This window comes from Lycorma delicatula, chromosome 1, assembly GCF_047948215.1.
Source record: "Lycorma delicatula isolate Av1 chromosome 1, ASM4794821v1, whole genome shotgun sequence".
NCBI lineage: Eukaryota > Metazoa > Arthropoda > Insecta > Hemiptera > Fulgoridae > Lycorma > Lycorma delicatula.
The window spans coordinates 32510908-32524701 of NC_134455.1; the positions used below are offsets into that span (position 1 = coordinate 32510908).

At 35.3% G+C, this 13794-nt stretch overlaps 1 protein-coding gene across 8 annotated transcripts in view; it reads left to right on the forward strand.

The window, feature by feature from the left end:
• LOC142318074 (FERM, ARHGEF and pleckstrin domain-containing protein 2-like) overlaps positions 1 to 13794 on the forward strand; it is a 77655-nt gene that overhangs the window by 37480 nt on the left and 26381 nt on the right. The window lies entirely within an intron of this gene.

A 13794-nucleotide genomic window follows, 5' to 3' on the forward strand; every position in this document is an offset into this window, starting at 1 on the left:
GACCGAAGTAACATCTTCTAGGCGGTTACCGATAGCTCTCAAGTGGTTAAAGTACATTTCCAACTTCTAAATGTTTATTTTATTAATATTTAGGACATAAATAATAAAATATTTTAATAGAAAAAATATTTCTCGTGATGTAATTTTATCTTTTTATTTCAGCTTGAAATTTTATTTTACATGAGGTAATACCAAAAAGTAGGCTGATTTTTCCTTTCTTGTTTTCATAATTTATAATTACAAAATAATTTACAAGATGACGGATTGTCAATTATGTAGATATGCAACTCTAATAAAATAATTTTGTAAATAACATTTGAAAAAAAAAACAGGATAAAAAATGATTGGGTTATATACATTTCGAAGAAACAAAAGAAAAACCATTACATCGTAAAAATAAACGGCATATTTAGTGTTAAATTGTGCGTACCTTAAAATCGGCGGTTATATGCTCAAGTTTAGCAAACTAAATTAGTATATATATATTTTTTATTTTTTATTTTACCAATTTAGAAAAAATTTTGAAGAAATTTGTTTTTATTTATAAAGAAAAAATTTGGAATACTATAAAAATGAGTTTATGATCTCAAACTTATAAGATAGCGAACAGTTGACTATAAAAAGTACGATATTCTGGTTCAGATACATTGTAAAAACATGTAAAATTCCCAAGAGTAAAGAAAGAGTATGATTGGCTGTAATAAAATTCAATAGACCAACAACAATTTTAGGAACATAATCTTATATTTTGTGAACTTAAGATTAGATATGATGTACAACCAGGGGGCAGTCGTGGGCTTCAGCTTTAATATTTAGATATTTTTTAAAAATTGAGAATAAAGTACATGAAAAAATTATTAAAAATATATATTTACCGTAAATAAAAAATACGTAAAAAAACAATTTTAAAATACCGCTCTACAATTACACCTAGTAAAAGATAAAAAATAATTTTAGGACGTTAACTCAGAATGGATTTGACAACAAGCTTTGATGCTGATATGTAATATTATATGAAAGTTATAGCTTCAAATTAAAAATTTGATGTTTTTGTCAATTTTTTCACACGCGTGGTGATAGGCCTAAAGAATGATCCGCGAGGAATGGTCTATAGCAGGGGTCGGCAACCTTTTGAGTCAGAAGAGTCAAAAATAACAATTTACAAAATTTCAAAGTTTTTAAAGAGCCACAAAAGTTTTTCGAAAATAGGTTTAATAAAAAACAATTTATAGGTACTTACACTTATAATTATTATTGTAACTCTAATTTTTAAATAATAAAAGCTATAAAATAGATAAATAATAAAATAGGTAATTTATTAAATATATATTTTAATAAAAACACTTTCGCGGTAATATCCAACAGTAGTACTTTGTTTCTTTTTTGACAATTCTTATCGACTTCAAAAAAGTAGTTAGGTATCTTATTTGGAAAAAAAATATGTATAATATGTATTTTAAAAATATAATGCTTATTATGTTACCTATTTGTACTTCGGTTTATTATTATTATTATATATATGTACATACATAACTTTGAGAAGATAATTCGCTTCTAACTCTTTTACTTGAAACAACAAACTATACGTCACAGCCAAAGCGCTGGTGAAGACGCCAAATTGTCTTTCGTCGAAAGCGAATTAAAACCTACATAGAAACATCCGACGACGGCGTCATTCGAGAGCTTCTGACGGACTGACGACAGTGACGACGCGTGTCACGGGGGAGTGGTGCCGTGAAAAGCGAGTACAAGTGGCAAAGAGATAGAATCGGTGCCTAATCCTCGTTAATCGATTCAGAACGATTTTTAAATGTTTTTTTTTTTTTATAAAATAAATAATATTTGCGTATGGACTAAAGAGCCGCAGTTTCACATCCATAGAGCACCATGTGGCTCGCGAGCCGCAGGTTGCTGACCCCTAATCTATATTGGCTGGTTTTCTTCGCGCCCTTGCGGTGTGTAGGTCTACAGAGGGAGTTTAATCGAGGTACCCGATCGTGGTAGGATCCCCGGTGGTTAGGGTTCCGGTCAAGGCATTGGATTGGTTGAAGGTAGGCGCATTGGCATCGTGCCACGGTTATATCGGTATTGTTTGTGATTCGCTTTGGTGGTTCCACTGGTGGGGACAGCCGCGCCGCCGGGATATGTGAACCCGTGCGACCGGGGGCGTCGAGATTTGGTAATGCCACGCAAGACATCATGATGGGGTGGTGCGGGGTTTGTTCCCGGCACCTATGCGGACCGGAATGCGGTTGCGTTGCCCTTGTTAGGTGACCTAAATTGGTCGATTTGATTGGGTGTAGGGTCTGAATTTCTATGTTGCGTAAAACATAATTTTGATCGGTATGAGTGTAGCACTGATTTAACACTAAACTTGTTCGTTCACTGATGCATTCACAGTCACGAACGGTGTTGTCAAATCTTTACTAGGCGCGGGGTTCGCGCTTCCGCGGTTTCGGTCGATTAGTTTGAGGGAATCACGTTAGGTTGGATGTGAAAATGTCCGTTTGAGGCCTACGTGAAGGCAAAATTTGATTTGTATTTTACTGATGCAAATGTATGCCGAGGTATTTACATCTGTGGCATCCCGACCGAGGCCTGGTTGATGACTGTGAGATGTAATCAGTTAGAGAGTCTAAAGACGATCTCCGGTAAACCCCCTCACTGCTAGGAACGGTAACGTCACGCAGCGGGTGTCTTACCCGTTTGGGGTTGGGATGATGGGTCTAAAGAACGGGAAGCAAAGATTTGTACTTTGACATGAGTTCCCCACTCGGGAGCAATTTATTATCGTGACTCACTTGATACCTAAATAAAATTTTCTGATTAGCAATTTTAATGAGAAACCACGATATTAAAAAAAACAAGATGGCCGCTATATCGGTTTAGGCATACTTTTTGCCATAATTCTATTGTTTGTCGTCGGATTTTTACAAGTAAGTAAAGACGTAATTTTATTCACAAAAAAATGCTTCATAATTTTTATAATGTAACACGATTTGATAAATCTAATAATTCCTATGATATTTAAGATTGAAAAATTGAAACGAACGCCATTTTGAAATTTATCAACGAAGAGTAGCGTTATTCTTTTTCCGATTAGAAAATTTTTATTTAAAATAAAGTACAAAGTTTAAAATAATTACTTTAAAATAAAGTAATTATACTTTATTTAAAATAAAGTACCGGTTTTGGGCTTCACCCAAAACTAGTCAAAATCATCGGACTAACACTAACGGATACCAAATCCAAGGTTAAATTCAGGGGAGAAATATCTGATCCATTCGACATCAAAACAGGACTGAGGCAAGGAGATGGACTGTCACCGCTTTTATTCAACTGTGCCCTTGAATTTATAATACGGGATTGGAACAGATTAAATAACGATAACGTTAAAATAGGAAAAAGGTATCTCAGTAAATCGCCTAGGCTTTGCGGACGATTTAGCCCTACTAGCCCAAAATATAGAAGAGGCCAGATACCAACTGTCAACACTGGAAGAGATTGCAGGAAAAATCGGTCTAATAATGACATAGAACTAGTAGAAAACTTTAAATATTTGGGGGAAAACATCACGCACAACCTCCAAGAAAATCCAAACTGGAATAAAAGAATAAATATACTCATCAAAGCCGCAATAAATACGCAAAACATCTATAACAAAAAATGCACGTCCATAAACACAAAAATAAGACATTATAACTCATTTATCCGACCAGATAGCCGGACAGCGGCCGGGACATGGAGATCAAGGAAGATCCCCTTAGTGATTTTCCTGGATGTCCGCAACGCGTTTGAAAATGTAGAAAAAGTGGGACTGCAGATCTTATTCGAGAAAACTAAATTCTTATGTACAAAGACAGATATCACAAGTCTGAAAACAAAATACGGTAAATTCGATAGGGTCCCGTACTTTAAATACCTCAGGGAATTCATCGAACCAACAGGCCTTGATTAATCTCACAACAAAATCGTCTCCAAAAAATCAAAAAAGCACTAGGGTTAGTTCACAACATCTACGACAAAAAATGTATATCAAGACAGACTAAACTCCGGCATTACAACACAGTTATAAAACCAGTAGTCCTTTACGCCGGTGAAACTTTGACGCTTAACAGAAAACATGAACTTGAAGAAATTAAAAAAACTAGAAAGGAAGATCATTCGGAAAATCCTAGGAGCAAAATATACCCGAGACGGTTGCAGACTACAATCGGTCAAAACAACAGAAAAGTATTCAAACATCGAAATAGACATTAAGAAAAGACTAATGAAATTCTACGGTCATCTCAGTAGACTACCAGAAAATCGATCGATGAAAAGGGTAATAGAATATGTAACCTCGCTCAAGAACTCAACACCTTGGATGGACAAACTTCGAAAGGACCTAAAAAACGCCAACATAAGTCCAATAGACATTTTAGAAAGAGACACCTTCAGATATAAAGTAAACAAACGGGAAGTTATATCAGAGCAACCGAAACAAAAACAGTATAGACCACAGCGGTCAGAAGAGCGTAAACAAGCGTTCTCAGAAAGCAATCGTTCAAATTGAAGCAACAAGAAGAACCGATAGGAAAGTCGAGTTATTTGCTTAACGGCTTCCATTTAGCGGGAGAATTCGAAAATAATCAGACGTTATTAGTGAAATAAAATTTTCTGTACTTTTAAAAACGTGTATATGTAATTTAATAGGCGTACAAGGAAGACATGTGGTGTCGACATCAATTTTTTTTAATTTGGTTTAATATTCAGTAACAATAATAGATACCGAAGATAAAGAAATGTCAACGTTCTAACTTGCAGTATCATAGCGAATCACGTTTCTAACTTTGCTCAAATTTTTACGATCTTTATATAAGCATAACCCAAGAACGATTCAACGAATCTTCATTAAATTTTTACACGCGCAACTTCAGATATATTTCTAAAGCATAACTAAATTTTAATAAAACTAATCTTGAATTTTTGAAGATTTTTCGAGCCACATATTTTTTTTTTTCATAAGCTTATAAATATATAAGGAAACCCAAATTAAATGAACGTACAAAATGTAAAAAAATTCATTTTCACCCCTCAATCCCACCATGCGAACGAAGTAATACCGTACTTTTTTTCAAAAAGTCTATTAAAACAATTATTTATCTTTTTTTTTCCTTTTTAAAAAAAAATGTCAAATTTCTTTAGACATCTTACAGGTATAAAAAAAAAAATAAATTTTAATAACATAAACGACCATAGTTTTCTTATTTGATAAAGAATAATGCATATTGTATTATAACACTGGAGTCACGTAGTCGTAAAAAGCTTAGTAGAATCCAAAGGGATTTAAAAAGATTTTACTGAAAGATAACTTCCCCGTGTTTTATTACTTATACTGTCTTTTGTAAATTCCTTGCGACAGTTACGGTAGAATTAAAATTTAAAAAAATAAAACACAAATCTTATTTTTTTCTTTAAACGATAATATTTTTTATATATATAATTATGTAGAAAAAAATTAAACAAGTTATCAGCGAAAAGTCTAATAGATTTTCCCGAAGAAACATTATTATTATTGTTGTTATTATTACGGTTTAATTACATTTTATAAGCGATTAAAAATATTTTAACGTTTATGATTAACCGATATGTTTTAACATTCCTTTAAATCACGTGCAGTGACAGCTCGCGTATAGGCACTGTGGAACTGCAGCACCCGCTATTTCCACTCGATATTATCGATAACATTTAATATATATAACGAGTCCTTTTTTCTTTAGTTCTTTCTTTATACTTGGACAATATATAATCCTTAAGCTTAATGTCAGTAGCCATTCCCCGGTTAATAAAAAAGATACGAAAATCGTTGTATAGAACTGTGTGCTTGACAGTTCTAGCGGCGTGGTGTTTGGCTGGTTTTGCGCATGTTCACATAAGAAGCTGAACCCAAGGCTGTAAGGAAAAGAGAGCGCTATCACTCCTGCAGTGCCGACACTGGCGAACTGGTGAAGGTAGTTTTTTTTTTTACTCCGTGTGTGAACGGAAGGTTCCTTGTTCGTTCCCTTTTCTAGTTTAGTCGGTGGAAGGAATATGAAACCGGTTTAGTTGTTTTTTCAGTAGTGATCAGAAAATGGCGGAAAGCTCTTTGATTTCCAAATGTGTGCAAAAACACGCTGGAAGGCCGAAAAAGAAGGTATCTAGTAAAAACGAATTGCGTATTAGTTTCTGGATACATAGTAATTAAAATTAAACACCCTTGGACTATAGACTTTTTAGCGGAAATTTTATTAAGTTATTATATAATAATAGACTAATAACCGTAATTATAACCGTATAAATAATAAAATGTCAATACAGATAAAATATTTTAGTAATATTAGATATTTTTTTTGTCTTCAGTCATTTGACTGGTTTGATGCAGCTCTCCAAGATTCCCTATCTAGTGCTAGTCGTTTCATTTCAGTATACCCTCTACATCCTACATCCCTAACAATTTGTTTTACATATTCCAAACGTGGCCTGCCTACACAATTTTTTCCTTCTACCTGTCCTTCCAATATTAAAGCGACTATTCCAGGATGCCTTAGTATGTGGCCTATAAGTCTGTCTCTTCCTTTAACTATATTTTTCCAAATGCTTCTTTCTTCATCTATTTGCCGCAATACCTCTTCATTTATCACTTTATCCGCCCGTCTGATTTTTAACATTCTCCTATAGCACCGCATTTCAAAAGCTTCTAATCTTTTCTTCTCAGATACTCCGATCGTCCAAGTTTCACTTCCATATAAAGCTACACTTCAAACATATACTTTCAAAAATCTTTTCCTGACATTTAAATTAATTTTTGATGTAAACAAATTATATTTCTGACTGACGGCTCGTTTAGCTTGTGCTATTCGGCATTTTATATCGCTCCTGATTCGTCCATCTTTAGTAATTCTACTTCCCAAATAACCAAATTCTTCTACCTCCGTAATCTTTTCTCCTCCTATATAAGGAACATCCTTGTCGGACTCCCTTTCTTATTACGGCTTCTTTCTTATGTTCTTCAATTGTTACTGTTGCTGTTTGGTTCCTGTACATGTTAGCAATTGTTCTTCTATCTCTGTATTTGAACCCTAATTTTTTTTAAATGCTGAACATTTTATTCCAGTCTACGTTATCGAATGCCTTTTCTAGATCTATAAACGCCAAGTATGTCGGTTTGTTTTTCTTTAATCTTCCTTCTACTATTAATCTGAGGCCTAAAATTGCTTCCCTTGTTCCTATACTTTTCCTGAAACCAAATCGGTCTTCTCCTAACACTTCTTCCACTCTCCTCTCAATTCTTCTGTATAGAATTCTAGTTAAGATTTTTGATGCGTGACTAGTTAAACTAATTGTTCTGTATTCTTCACATTTATCTGCCCCTGCTTTCTTCGGTATCATGACTGTAACACTTTTTTTGAAGTCTGACGGAACTTCCTCTCTTTCATAAATATTACACACCAGCTTGTATAATCTATCAATCGCTTCCTCACCTGCACTGCGCAGTAATTCTACAGGTATTCCGTCTATTCCAGGAGCCTTTCTGCCATTTAAATCTTTTAATGCCCTCTTAAATTCAGATCTCAGTATTGTTTCTCCCATTTCATCCTCCTCAACTTCCTCTTCTTCCTCTATAACACCATTTTCTAATTCATTTCCTCCGTATAACTCTTCAATATATTCCACCTATCTATCGACTTTACCTTTCGTATTATATATTGGTGTACCATCTTTGTTTAACACATTATTAGATTTTAATTTATGTGCCCCAAAAATTTTCATTAACTTTCCTGTATGCTCCGTCTATTTTACCAATGTTCATTTCTCTTTCCGCTTCTGAACACTTTTCTTTAATCCACTCTTGTTTCGCTAGTTTGCACTTCCTGTTTATAGCATTTCTTAATTGTAGGTAGTTTCTTTTACTTTCTTCATCACTAGCATTCTTATATTTTCTACGTTCATCCATGAGCTGCAATATATCGTCTGAAACCCAAGTTTTTCTACCAGTTCTCTTTGTTCCGCCTATGTTCGCTTTTGCTGATTTAAGAATCCCCTTTTTAACATTCTCCCATTCTTCTTTTACATTTTCTACCTTATCTTTTTTACTCAGACCTCTGAGTATGTTCTGAAAAATATTCTTTATCTCCTCTTTTTTTCTTCAGGTTTTTAAATCCCAATTTACATTTCATTATCAACAAATTACGGTCGCTATCAATGTCTGCTCCAGGGTAAGTTTTGCAATCAACGAGTCGATTCCTAAATCTTTGCTTAACCATAATATAATCTATCTGATACCTTACAGTATCGCCTGGCTTTTTCCAAGTGTATATTTTTCTATTATGATTTTCGATCGATCTAACAATCAGATTATCCCGGTGAGGTGGTTGTAAAACTCTTTACCCGAAACGAAAAGGTTGCATTTTGTTTTTATCCGGTATAGGTTTAAGGGCTTTAGCGATTTCCGTACCGGTTTTACCGCTACACCGAACGTCAATTTACCATCGTCAATAACTTATATTGTACCTAGCGCACGGTACATCTCGAAGAGTACGTCTTCAAAGGCCGACCGAGGCAACGTCTTCTAAGCGGTTAAAAATGGTACGTAAACAAATATCGCCTTCCTAGAGATGGTTTCTGTTCAAACCTAAGTAATTTTCACTAACGATGAAGCTATTATCTCTTTGACACTCGTTCCGTGAGGAAGGAAAAGTAATACGAGGAGAATTATTTACAATGCTACGATCGATAGAAGCTCCTGTTAATTTCCATGCCGATTGTGTTTTTTTTTCGCAAAGATGGGAATGTAAGACGATAAGGATTTTTTTGGGGAGGGAGTTGACTAAAAAAGACCGATGGAAGTTAATCTAATCTAATTGATAATCGATTCTGGGAAAAAAAGAATCGTTTGAAAATTAAGAAAATTTAGTAAAATCCACAAGGCGTGAAAAATAAAATACTATTTTATATTACTAAGCGTTTATTAGAGGAAGCGCACGTAGAAGTCTATTACATTATGTTTTATTATCGCGAATTGAAGTAGGTATTCATAGCATTATATGGAAAACATATAAAGTATAAATGTAATATACATAAAGTTTTATTATTAAGCGAGTTGTAGTATAGTATTATGTTAACGAAAACAAGATATAAGTCCTACTCACACAATTCTTAGTTCTTTGTTACTTAATAAGTTTTAGTAAAGGTGAAGGTCATCTTCGAATCGTAAGAAGATACCTAGCACACGGAAATCTATCTTCAAAAACCGAAACGAAAAGTCAACGCTGTCGTGCACATAGTGAGTAAAAGAAATAATAATTAGTCGATTCTGTATAATTTTGTTTAAAGAATGAATAATTTTACCTGCGGTCCTTCAATTTGATGTTCTGTTATTAGATATATTTCACGTAAATTTGTATCTTGTCAATTCAGAGCGTATCTTCTTTTAATACTTTGCTGTAATCGTTATGATTCTGTCTTATGTGTTTGCGACCGGTGATATTAAAACCGTCGTGTTAGATAAATAAACTTATTTTATGTTCGTTTTAATAATTTGTAGTTCGTGACAACACAATCTATGTAAGTTCATTAGTTCTTTATAAATTTGAGTATTGTTCGTAACGTAAAAACTAATATTTGCCGGTGTCACTATAGGTTGTAAATACTAGGATTCGTTAAATTTAGTTCCCGACAAAATCTTTTTCTTTGATTATTGATCGAAGTAATTTTGTTTATTAAATCTATTTTTTATGCGTGTCTACTTCTAGTAATGAATTAGAATCAGTATGACCGTAAAATATTTCAAACGGTGTTAATTTAGTGAAGAATGAATATTATTGCTGTGTATTTTTACTTTCTATTTTTTTGTTTGTTTTTAAATTCTGGCCTGTTATTAAATATCCTTTTTTATACGGTTTCCTTTCCTAAGTACAGAATGATGCCGTGGAAATACAAACGATGCGATATATCGGAACGAACAAAAACTTCTATCGGTTAAATTAAATTCGATTATATATTTAATAGTCTGTACATCAGACGAAATTATTTTTTTTGTTTTTGGACCGTTTTAACTTAAACATTTCAATCTCGGGTTCATTTATTTAGTTCTGTAGTTAATTTACATAGTTTTAAGTAAAATAGTATCTTGTTCGTGTGTATAGAAAGAATTTTACATTTCAGGCAAGACGGTCGTATTAAAACCCCGTGTTTTCGCTTCCTCGGGTTTCTGTTTTTTATTAATTATTCACTAATTAAAAATTTACTCGATTAATATTACGTCAGAGTGTATATTTTTTTGAACATTTTGAAGCGATTAGATCAGTTTTAGGACGATTCTAAGATTTATTATAGAATTTTATAGTTTTTAAATGTAATATTAATTTTGCGAATAGACATCTTTCTTCACCGTTGAGAGCGCGTGTGTTGTGAGGTTGTGTACGTCGCCGGGCCAGCTGTACTTCCTTACTCTGTTGCTATTGGCGCAGACGAGATCACGTGATGCGCGCTGCTGCTCTGCGCACCTGGCTGAATACGGCTAAGCAACCCTTGCCGCTAACAAGCGCCTCTGCATTTATTCACCAGCTGATCTATCTTAACGGGTTTTCTATTACAGTAATTATCCTTTCAGTTAATGTACTAATTTTATTAATTAATATTTAAATTAAATTATCGTAATTCCCTATAAGTAAACTACAGTATCTTATTATAATAAATAAATAAAAATATACATTTCATATCCTCTTCAGTATTACTTGAACTATATTTACCGAAGGCTAAAACAGGAAAAGAAAGTATACATAATAATTAAAACTACGGTTGGCTGAGCCACGGCTTAGTCACAGATTGGCAACATATATTTTATTGAGAAAGATAAAATGTTTAAAATGATTGGTGAAAAATATGGAACACTTGTCACGGATTAAATCTAAGTCCAGATGACTTAGTAGCCTATATATATACAAACACACCGAGTTGTTGGCGATGAAAAATCGGCAAAAAAGCTCCCTTAGCCTTGAAATCCGCCCTTACCGCGTCGAAGCGATTTTTCCAAAATCGTTGTTGTCACAGTTAAAAAGTCGAAAAAAAAACCCAAAAATACTAGATTTTCTGCTGAATTTTTTGACAAGCACGTTTTTGTTGCGCGACGCGGGTCCGGGCAGTTAAGTTTTGAAATTCGGCCTTAAGGGTTGATTTATAAAAAAATCGTAAACGAACGAACCAAGCATCAGAGTAAGAAAAGGAAGCTACCCGATACGTAAAATCGGCTCGGAAAACCGATTTTTCAACTATAAATGGATTATCTCCAACCGTTATCGGTATAGAACAGTACCGTTAATTGAACCGAAACGAAAGTAGGATCGAGTTGAAAATACGGTAGACTGTTAATTTGACGACCTCCAACAAGGCGGTGAAATTTGAAAGCGATCGGTCGGCCGGTTTTTCGCAAATTCAAGTATGAAATCCGGTTTCACGTTTTCTCAGGCGAAATGCAAACTTACAGCATTTCCGTATACCCGATATATGCATTATGACGGAGAGAAACCGTTCACGATTAAAAATGAGATTCGCCCAAGATAGGGTCAGGAAAGATGAACTAAAAAAGAATTCTCAGCCAGTAAGACGGACAGCAAGCCAGACGGACAGCCAGCCAGCCAGCCAGGAGGACGGACAGACAGACAGACGGACGGACGGACGGAGAGCCAGCCAGCCAGACGGACAGATAGAGAGACAGTCAGACGGACGGAGAGCTAGCCAGCCAGCCAGCCAGGTTTTTAATTTTAATTGACCTCGATCTTTAACAATTAAATGTCTTCATTGCTAAAACTTTTATTAATTTAAGAACTTTAATTTTTAAATTTTCTTCTAAGAAATACAATTTTATTTTTATTCTATAGTCGGGTTTTTAATTTTAAATGATGTCAGCCAGTTAGACGGACAGCCAGCCAGAAGGACAACCAACCACGCGTTACTGGAAAATCCTACAACTACGTTGTCAGCGTTGATTTGTGGTAGGCGTTCAATTTTCATTAAAATTGACAGGAGGGAGAGAGCGAAAGAGTAACAGAGAAAGATATAGGGTGAGTAAGAGAGAGAATAAGAGAGAGAGAGAGAGCGAGAGAGTAGACAAACAAACAGAGAGAGAGAGTGAGAGGCAGACAGACGGATAGAGAGAGAGAGAGAGAGAGTGAGAGAGTAAGAGAGAGAAACTGAGAGAGTTTATTTATTAAATTGTCATCAAAAGCATCTCTTGTAAATTCTGATGCATATCCAAGAAACGCGACGATAATATCCAGTAGCAACACGTGACTCTTGCATAGGCAATGTCCATAGCTCACATTACACTTGTACGGTCGGCAGACTGGTGTAGCCGCGAGACTTAACTTGCAATGTACCTAGTCAGAGGAGTAGCAGAGGTAGCATCGGCAGTCGGGCCAAACTAAAGTACTGTAATTTCACAACTAACTTAGAAAAAATTTCACTTGTATTGTAGGTAGACTGGTGTAGCCGCGAGAATTCACGCACCAGGTTCCTAGTCAGAGGTTCCGTACTAGCGTCGAAAGTCCGGCCTAATCAAACCCTTCTAATTTCACTATTTACAAAGAACAAATTTCACTTGTTTGGTCAGAAGACTGAGGTAACCGCGAGACTTAACGCACCAGGTACCTAGTCAAATGTATAGCAGTGACAGAGTCGACAGTCAGGCTTAACTAATGTATTGTAATTTCACAACTTACATATAACAAATTACACTTGAATTGTCGGCAGATTGGTGTAGTCGCGGGACTTAACGCACTAAGTACCTAGTCAAAGGTGTTGCAGTACAGGCGGCGACAGTTGGCCCTAAATACAGTATTGTAATTTCACAACTTACAAAATCATATATCACATGTACAACCGGGATACTGGTGTAGCCGCAAGGCTTAACGCACCAGGTTCCTAGTCGAAGTTTTTGCAGTGCTACCGTGGACAGTCGAACCTATTTAATATATTGTAATTTCACGACTTACATAGAACTAATTTCACTTGCATGTTCGGCAGTCTGGTGTAACCGCGATATATAACGCACCAGGCTCTACTCAGAGGTATAGCGGTGCTAGATTTGATAGTCGTGCCTAATTAAAGTATTGTAATTTCACAACCCTAATAGAACAAAGTTCACTTCTATGCTCGGCAGCTGGTGTAGCTTCGTGGTTTAACTCTCCAGGTACCTAGTGAAAGGAGTGGAAATCACTAGTGTAGCCGCGAGGCTTAACGCAGTAGGAACCGAGTCAGAAGTCTAACAGTGGTAAAGTATCGTAAATTTCCTACTTACATAGAATAAATTTTACTTTTATTGTCGGCAGACTGGTGTAGCCGCAAGACTTAACTCACCAGGAACCGAGTCAGAGGTTTTGCCGTGTTAGCTTTGAATTTCGGGCTAATTAAACTATTGCAATTTCACAGCTTAAAAAGAATAATTTCACTTGTATGTTCGGCGGACCGGTGTAGCCGCGAGGGTTAACGCTCAAGGAACCTAGTCAGACGTGTAGCAGTGGTAGCATCTCCAGTCTGGCTTAACTAAACTATTACAGTTTTATTATTGTTTCATGACTTACATAGAACAAATTTCACTTGTATAATCGGCAGAACGGTAAAGCCGCAAGACTTAACGCACAAGGCACACAGTCAAATGATGTGTAGTAGTACAACCGTCGACAGTAGGTCCTAACTAAAATATTGTAAGTTCAGAACATCCATAGGTAATATTTCACTTGTACGGTCGGCACCTAGTGTAGCCGCGAGACTTAA